This window comes from Salvelinus sp. IW2-2015, unplaced genomic scaffold (assembly GCF_002910315.2).
Source record: "Salvelinus sp. IW2-2015 unplaced genomic scaffold, ASM291031v2 Un_scaffold3871, whole genome shotgun sequence".
In the NCBI taxonomy this organism is placed as follows: Eukaryota; Metazoa; Chordata; class Actinopteri; order Salmoniformes; family Salmonidae; genus Salvelinus; species Salvelinus sp. IW2-2015.
The window spans coordinates 10575-19412 of record NW_019945145.1 but is presented as its reverse complement, the minus strand read 5'-3'; the positions used below and the strand labels follow the sequence as shown (position 1 = coordinate 19412).

The 8838-nt window shown below is 47.0% G+C and overlaps 1 pseudogene; it reads right to left on the bottom strand.

Moving 5' to 3' along the window:
* The window catches only part of LOC112076604 (protein phosphatase 1 regulatory subunit 29-like), a 4561-nt pseudogene extending 1191 nt beyond the window's left edge, over window positions 1-3370 (bottom strand).
* Between the last annotated feature and the right edge of the window lie 5468 nt (window positions 3371-8838).

Below are 8838 nucleotides of genomic sequence, written 5' to 3'. Positions count from 1 at the left end.
CATCCTCACACCGTAAAGCCTCCTTGAGTGTTTTCAGTTTTTCCTTATATTCCTCTCCGCTTGCTGTGACTGTGACAGCCACTATTGAAATGCAAATGTTTGTGCACCATCCAATAGCATGGATGATCTTAGGGATAGGAGGGAGAGACTGCTTGACAGCTCTGTTCACAATCACCATGTTTTCCCCCTTTGTATTGCTCTCTCTCTCTCTCTCTCCTCTCTCTCTCTCTCTCTCTCTCTCTCGCTCTCTCTGGGTATATTATCTCACTGTGTTTCTGTCTCACCAACACAGACACACACATTATCTGCGTGCCCTACATGCGCCCAAAAACATGTGTAGGAGTTTAGACTGACTCATACACACACACACACACAAACACTGACACACACACATACAGTACACTCGATGACACACGCATACACTCAACGCAGACACAAACAGGCGTTACGTCATCTGATTTCCCGTCTTCCGGGCTGCGGGGCTCGTGGACGTCCAGGCTGTAGACCCGGCCTCCTCCTCCGGTCCCTCGTTCCCGGTCACGTCCCATGGAGTTGCAGGACGAGGTGCTACACTGCTTCTTCACGGCACTGATCACCACCGCAGCGTCAGCGCTCATCTGCCTCACGACAGGGCGCACAGCGGACGCAGGGGGAGGCGGGCGGTKGGGCGGCGACACAAACCCRCCGCCGCTGATCCCRGGACGCTCCGAGAGAGGGACGGAGAAGGGGAGTGGCGGTGGAGGGGGGATCTTAGTGGTAGGGGAGGGCAGGCCCGGGCAGGTCTCAGTGATGCCGGGGGAAAGGGGGATGAGGCCACGGGTCAAGGAGGAGGTGCAGGTYGGTGGAGGGGAGGTGGGGTAGGAGGTGGTGGTAGTGGCGGAAGAGGCAGTGGAGGAGGCGGCCATGACAGAGTCCAGCTTCAGGGCGTCGATGCAGTTATTGATAATCTGGTTGACCTTATCCACCTCCATGGCGATGGTGGAGATCTCCGAGGCCGAGCCTCGCCCGTCGTCGTCCGAATCCTCCCCCACGTCCGTCCCGTCCTCTTCTCTTAGATCCTCATCCCTCATCCCTCCCTGTCCTCCTCCCATCCCTCCATCTCTCATCACCCCCTCCGTCCTCACATCCATYTAGTTGCCTTTGCTGGTCAGCATGGCCTCAGAGAAGGCGGTGGGCATCTTATCCTGAGGGATGGAGGAGAGTCTGGAGGAAGAGGTGTTGGCGGAGTGAAGCATGCCCGAGGAGGAGGCAGACATTGGTAGCTTGCCCCCGTGTGTGTGGTGCTGGTACTGGTGGTGGCCCTGACCCTGGGCCTGCTCCTGGAGCTTCTGCACCGCAGACGGGTCGTTCCCCACGGCCGCCGCCACCTCCGGGCCATACCTCATTTCTAGAATSGTCTTCTTCACACAGATGGACTTTTGCTTCTCCTCACGCCTCCTCTTCTTCCTCAGACAATAGTAGACGAGGCCCAGGATGCAGAGCATCCCGAAGATGCAGCCCACGATGGTCATTATGTAGTGGGTGGTGGTGGAAGGTGTTGGCGGCATGTCGTCGGGGTTCTGGGCTCGGGTGGAGAACTGGAGACAGGTGTGGTTGTAGCGCTGGGAGGTCCGGATGGAGGCCACGCAGAASGTATAGTTGGTGTGTGGCTTGAGCTTGTTCAGCGTGATCATCTCCTTCTTGAGCTTCAGGTTCATGACATCAGAGACAAATGTGTTATTGTACTGCACCAGGATGTACATCTTGCTGTAAGGTCTGGGGATCTGGACCATGATAGAGGCCGTGAAGAGGGACACGTGGTGGAGCTTGATGCTGGGGCTGAAGCTGTGCTCCGTGGAGGAAGACGAGGTGGTGGGTTGGTGGTACGGACCCACGCGGTCAAACATGTCCGGGCCCATTCCGGAGGAATCTGAGTCTGGCGGMAGAGACGTCATCCCGGGGATGAAGACCCCATCCCGGCAGACAGAGGACAGAATCGTCCGAGCGTTGTGCCCAGCGTGGCCGGACGCGATGGGACTCAGGAGTGGGTAGCCAAACATCTCCCTGGGGGTCTCACACTGGAGCCGGTCGTAGGTGTGTGTGACGTTATTGAAGGCCTCCAGCCAGGTGAGGAAGTTGTACAAGTCACAGCCACAATGGAAGGGGTTCCCAGCCAGCTCACACACCATGAGGCGATTCAAAATGGTAAAGGTGGAGGGGTCGATGCGGGCCAGCTTATTGGATGACAGGTCAATGCTGTTGAGACTGAGGCACTCATCCAATGCATTGTTGCCAATGACCTTGATGAGAACATACAGAGACAGAAAGCAATATATTTATACAAATCTGAATCATATTGTACATACAGAATAATATAAATTTAGATTTAGCAAATAGTAGCATTGAAATATTTAAAAACTACAGAACTAAACAAAAATCGACCAATGTCACACCTCAATGAGGTTGTGCTGGAGGAAGAGGCACTGCAGCCGGCCCAGGCCCCTCATCATGGCTTCTGTCAGGTTGGTCAGTTTGTTGTAGCCCAGCTGGAGGACCTAGGAGAGAACCAGAAAGGATTACGTCAAGATTYAATCAATCAATCAACCAATCAATCAATCAACCCACCCACCCACCAACCCACCACCCAGTGTACCTGTAGGTTGGCCTGTTGAGCGAAGGCCCCGTCCTCAATGTAGGAGATCTCGTTCTTGGTGAGGTTGAGGTCCGTGAGGTTGGTGAAGCGGTACATGGAGGTGTAGGGGATCATTTTGAGCTTGTTCTCGTTGAGCCTCAGGTCGTGGACCGTGTTATTGATGTGCTGGGGGATGGTCTCATATGGAGGCTGGTTCTGGCTGCAGATGGCTAGCCACACGTAGCCCTTGTCCCCCTCGATCAGCCAGCAGTCCCCCCAGACCAGGCCCGGAAGGTGGAGGAAGAGGAGGAGAGAGGGAAGGATGAGGAGGGTGTGGGTAGATGGAGAGGAAGAGGAGGAGTGAGTGTGAAGCCTGCTGAGCATGATGATGGAGGGAAGAGAAGGAGGAGGAGGACGAATGAAGAGGGAGGTTTTGTTAAGATGGAGGAAACGTGGGATTGAAATAAGGGAAAGCGAGGTTGAGTTTAAAGGAGAAAGAGCGTGGGGGATGGACTGGGGTAGCTAGGTTGTCCTCAGAAAGGGGAGAATGGGTTTAGCTTGGGTGTAGAAAAAGAGGGAGGGGCCTCACACAGTCAGTCACAGCTGTATGGTTGTCATGGTGATTAGCAGAGTCCCCGTGTCTTTTCACTTCCTGTRGGACTGCCGTGGGGAGTGAAACTGCTATTCCTCATAATCTCTCCGACAGGYAGTCTTGTTGATTGATCTGATAGGAAGTAGCAGGATCCGCTGGAGAGATGTGAGTCTGTGGAAGAGAAGAGAGGAATACCGTGAGGCAACAATAGAGTGGCATATGACAATAATAACATGGAATGTACAAACAACATAGAACACAAAACACCAGTGTTGCATACAGATGGAGTGTCTTAATTTGTCACCCTGTTTCAGGATAACTTTCCTGGAAATGTTAAACGTGTAATGTATTTGAGGTTTAAAAAGGCTTCTGAAGTTTGTAATTTTCACTTTGAAATTTTAGACTTGATTTTCCCCAAAATGTTTCAACCCCTACAAAAATGTCCCTTAATTTAATCCACATAATAATTCACATTTCCTGTTGATGCAGGATTAGCAAACTGGCTCAAATTAAGATCCTACATCTGTATAAAAAACCTAATCACATGGGACAGCTATAAAATCAGGGGCAATTTTAGAAAACTCTGATTTAAAGTGGCACTGTGATGAAGGAGACGATTCTAGAAAAGCACACGTCCTCATTCTCAAAAAGCAATACAAATCCAGTTTATAGATGAACCACATCCTGAATGGGAGTCGAAAAAAAGCACTGTTTAACACACACCAGCATGACCCCTTTCTCTCTGACAGCCACTCTCTGCAAACAGAACAGATGCTTATTCATGACCATCATGTGCGACCAGAAAACAGCACTTGGAAATAAAGTGCCCTGCATAAAACCTACACAAGAAACCTAGCCCATGAATACATGATGTTCATTTACAACATGCATCATTCTGGCCTCGGCTGATATCTGTGCATCTTAAGGCTTGTGCATGTGCACTCAAGGTTTATTGCTCCGTCGTGGATTAATTCTGGATTATATCCTGGCAAGTGACACTTCATACAGTCTCTCCACCATAAGCCCCAGGAATCTTCTCTAGGAAGATCATTATGGAATCTATTCCAGGTAACACGTTCTCTTGTATAGCTAATGTATGTCATGGTGACCCATGATTTGATGGGGAAAATATATACATGTATGTATTACAGTGGAGGCTGCTGAGGGAGGACGGCCCATAGTAAAGGCTGGAATGGAGCCAATGGACTGGTATCAACCATATGTAAACCACGTGTTTGATGTGGTTGATACCATTCCATTGAATCCATTCCAGCCATTATTATGAGCCGTCCTCCCTCAGCAGCCTCCACTGATGGATGTATTAGGGTTGGGAATAGCCAGGGACTCACGATACAATATTATCACGATACTAGGCGATACAATATTATCACGATACTTAGGTGACGATACATATATATTGCGTGTCTCACGTTTCTCACGATGCATTGCGATTCAATACTGTGATTTATTAGGATTCCATGGTCTAAACATATTGCTCACCATATATCTACTGCAGAGGGACAAGAAAGAGGCATGTGGAAAACCAGTTTTGATTAGTCATGGAAATAAAAGTGCTGAAAACAAATTGTCTATTAAAAGAAGATGGAGAACATATTTTTGGTGCAGGTACAGTCAACCAGAGCAAAAATAACATTGCGATATTGTCAAACGATACGATATATCATCAAAAATAATATTCGATATGTCGAGTAATAGATATCGTATTTTTCTCCATCGCTAGTATGTAGTGTATGTGATTAAAAGGATCATTAAAATATGTGTTGAGTGTCTAAATGACATGCAAATGGCAACACAAGTTAAAATGCCCTCCTCCCTTCATTTAAAATAAGACAAAGGGAAGAAGTGATGGAAAGAATAAAGGACGGTAGGATGGAAAGAAAATAGGAAGTAAGGGAGGAAGGAAGGAAGAAATAAGGAAGGAAGCGGAAAGAAAGGAGAGAATGTAGGGAGAAAGGGCGAGAGCAATGATAGAAAGAAACTGAGCTCAGGATGAAGAGACACCTTCCTCTCCACAGGGTGCCATCCACTCAGACAAAGTTTCTGTCCCTGATTTCATTTGTCCTCATCATGTTAAACTATTCACGCTGTGAGAAAGCTCCTAGTCCCACCACTCCTGTGTCTGCACTTCCTGGATCCCTAGGTAGGAGAGCCCCCTGCAGGAGGCCATCCATCTCCCTGACACCCATCTATCTTGTCCCTGTCAGTCTCTGTAGAGGAGGTAGAGTGTCATACACGCCACGCTACATTAATCACCTCAACCTCCGAGACTTCTCGATTTCCCTGTTGACTCATGTCACATTATTAGACACATATACGTAAACGTACTTATACACACACACTGGTTTGCATGCATGCAGGTACACCACACACACAACAACAACAGCACACAGAACACACACACACCACCGTACCGACTGTACCTATGACAGTCAGTTCCTCTTTCTATAGACTCTCCAGTCACATCATACAATCCTTCCACATCGGCTCTCTATTCAATCTGCATGTCATTTGAAAGCAGATACATAGTTATACCAGCCAGGATGAACAGTATTTTGTGTGTTGTGACAGACGATTCTTCTCTCGCTACAGCTGACAGTCAGAAAGCTCTCTCTCTCTCCATGGAACCAGAGAATTACGGAACAGTCCTAGTTCCACTGTTCTCATTTCTCTATTCCGATGATTCTGATGGAGAATTGGAACTCATTCCAGTTTATTCTAGTCAGTATTCCCAATGGTGAGAGCCAAGTATCTGGTCCAATTTCCCACTGATTACTGCTGAAAATGGGAATACCCAAAGCACTTAGGATACAATTGATCATCAGCACCTCTACTGATTAGAGCTGTGGGCTGTTGTCACTGGAACATTCCTTTAGGGGATGTCTCTGTGAAAACATGCTGGTGTAGTCAAGGATGGAGCCTCTTTAGCAGGTGCTATGTGTATCAAGACAGTTAGTCTAGATGCCCTCCTCTGACCTCTTTTCCTCTCTCATTCTACTGCTCACTCACTCACCACTCACTCACTCACTCACTCCTCATCACTCACTCACACACTCACACACTCACACACACACACACACACACACACACACACACACACACACACACACACACACACACACACACCACACACACACACGTCTGGGTTCCACACGAGACCTGATCCCATTTAGTGCTCCATATAGGGAACACAGAGGAGGGGTGAGAGGAAAGTAGTGAATGGGGAGGGTGGGGTATATAATTAGGACTAGGTAGGTAATGGAGATGGGGAGACCTGTATCAATTAAAGGGGGAGAAAGTGCATGTTCCTGGTTGCAAAACAGATGTACAATGCATTTGCCACAATGGRTGTGATACAACAGATATGTTTGGTAAGTTTGTCTGTACAAAATGCTTTACATAACCATTGTGTGGTGTACCAGCTACATGTAACTGCCAAAATAAAGGAAACGCTTGAGTAAATGAGGGATACAAATTGCATTGAAAGCAGGTGCTTCCACACAGTTKATTAAGCTATTAACATCCCATCATGCTTAGGGTCATGTATCCTGGGCAGGCCATTATMTTGGCTACCATGGGTATGCCCCCACAGGATGACAATGTCCCCATCAACAYGGCATGAGTGGTCACTGAATGGTTTGATGAGCATGAAAACGATGTAAACCATATGCCATGACTGTCTCAGTCACCAGATCTCAACCCAATTGAAAACTTATTTGAGATTATGAAGTGGAGCCTGAGACAGCATTTTCCACCACCATCAACAAAACAAATTTGGAATTTCTCATGGAAGAATGGTGTCACATCTCTCCAATAGAGTTCCAGACACTTGTAGAATCTATGTAAAGGCACAGTGAAGCTGTTCTGGCTCGTGGGGCCCAACACCCTATTATGACACTTCATGTTGGTGTTTCCTTTATTATGACAGTTACCTGTACATGTGGGTCACATCGCAAATAAGTTTGAGGTAACAGGTAGGTCACAGGTGTGTGGCTGGATGTCTTGGCTGGCCCATTTCTACTTCTGAACATCACTAAAATAGACGCTGCAAGAATAGCCAAGAAACCTCCGTTTTATCTAATGTGTTTATCTAGGTTTGCTACTTGGACAGGAGTCACAAAGTCATGAAGTTACTCATGTTTGAGATCATGAGTACATTCCACATTCTGCAAAGTTGGCATCTTTCCTTACGTTTTTATTCTCTGCGTTCTACTCACATCTCTCATAGACACACATCAAATATCCAGCCACGTCAAGAAAACACACTCAACTGATTATCAGTCTAAGTCCCRCTGTATAATTCATGATTTATATCTGGGTTATTCAACAACACCCATCCCATTGGTTCTCCCTCGGTTGTCATGGAGACCCAGATGTGATTGACAGCTCCAATTAGTGGTTATGAAAACAGAGGGGGACAGAGAGGGAATAAGTGTCAGATCCCTGTCTCACTGGGTTCATTAGCTGCCATCATGATGAAGTGTTGTTCCTCTCCCTGAATGGGAATCAGAAGTGAGACTATCACTGTCAGGCCCCATGTACTGTACGACTAATGGGGACAGAAGGTTATTCTGACCATGTCATCTGGATTAGACAAACTCTGGGTCATAGTTATTGACAAGGAACCAGACTATTTGTCATGCAGCTCAGTTTTGTCATGCAGTTCAGTACCCTTGAATGAGTAGGTACAAACCTACTCATTCAAGGGTTTTTCTTTATTTTTTCCATTTCTACATTGTAGAATAATAGTGACATCAACACTATGAAAAAACACATATGGAATCATGTAGTAACAAAAAAGTGTTAAACAAATCAAATTATACTTTATATTAGAGATTCTTCAAAGTAGCCACTCTTTGCATTGATGACAGCTTTGCACACTATTGGCATTTTCTCAACCAGCTTCACCTGGAATGCTTTTCCAACAGTCTTGAAGGAGTTCTCGCATGTGCTGATCACTTGTTGGCTGCTTTTCCTTCACTCTGCGGTCCAATTCATCCCAAACCATTTCAATTGGGTTGAGGTCAGGTGATTGTGGAGACCAGGTCATCTGATGCCGCCCTCTATCACTCTCCTTCTTGGTCAAATAGTCCTTACACAGCCTGGAAGTGTGTTAGGTCAGTGCTCTGTTGAAAAACAAATGATAGTTCCACTAAGAGCAAACCAGATGGGATGGCATATCGCTGCAGAATGCTGTGGTAACCATGCTGGTTAAGTGTGCCTTGAATTCGAAATAAAGCATTGACAGTGTCACCAGCAAAGCACCCCCACACCATCACACCTCCTCCTCCATGCTTCACCGTGGGAACCACACATGCAGAGATCATCCGTTCACCTACTCTGCGTCTCACAAAGACACGCGGTTCTAACCAAAAATCTCACATTTGGACTAATCAGACCAAAGGACAGATTTCCAGTGGTTTAATGTCAGGAGGTAGGTAGCCTAGTGGTTAGAGCATTGGGCCAGTAACTGAAAGGTTGCTGGATCGAATCCCTGCGCTGACAAGGTAAAAATCTGTTATTCTGAACAAGGCAGTTAACCTACTGTTCCCCCGGTAGGCCATCATTGTAAATAAGAATATGTTTGTAACTGACTTGCATAGTTAAAATACATGTA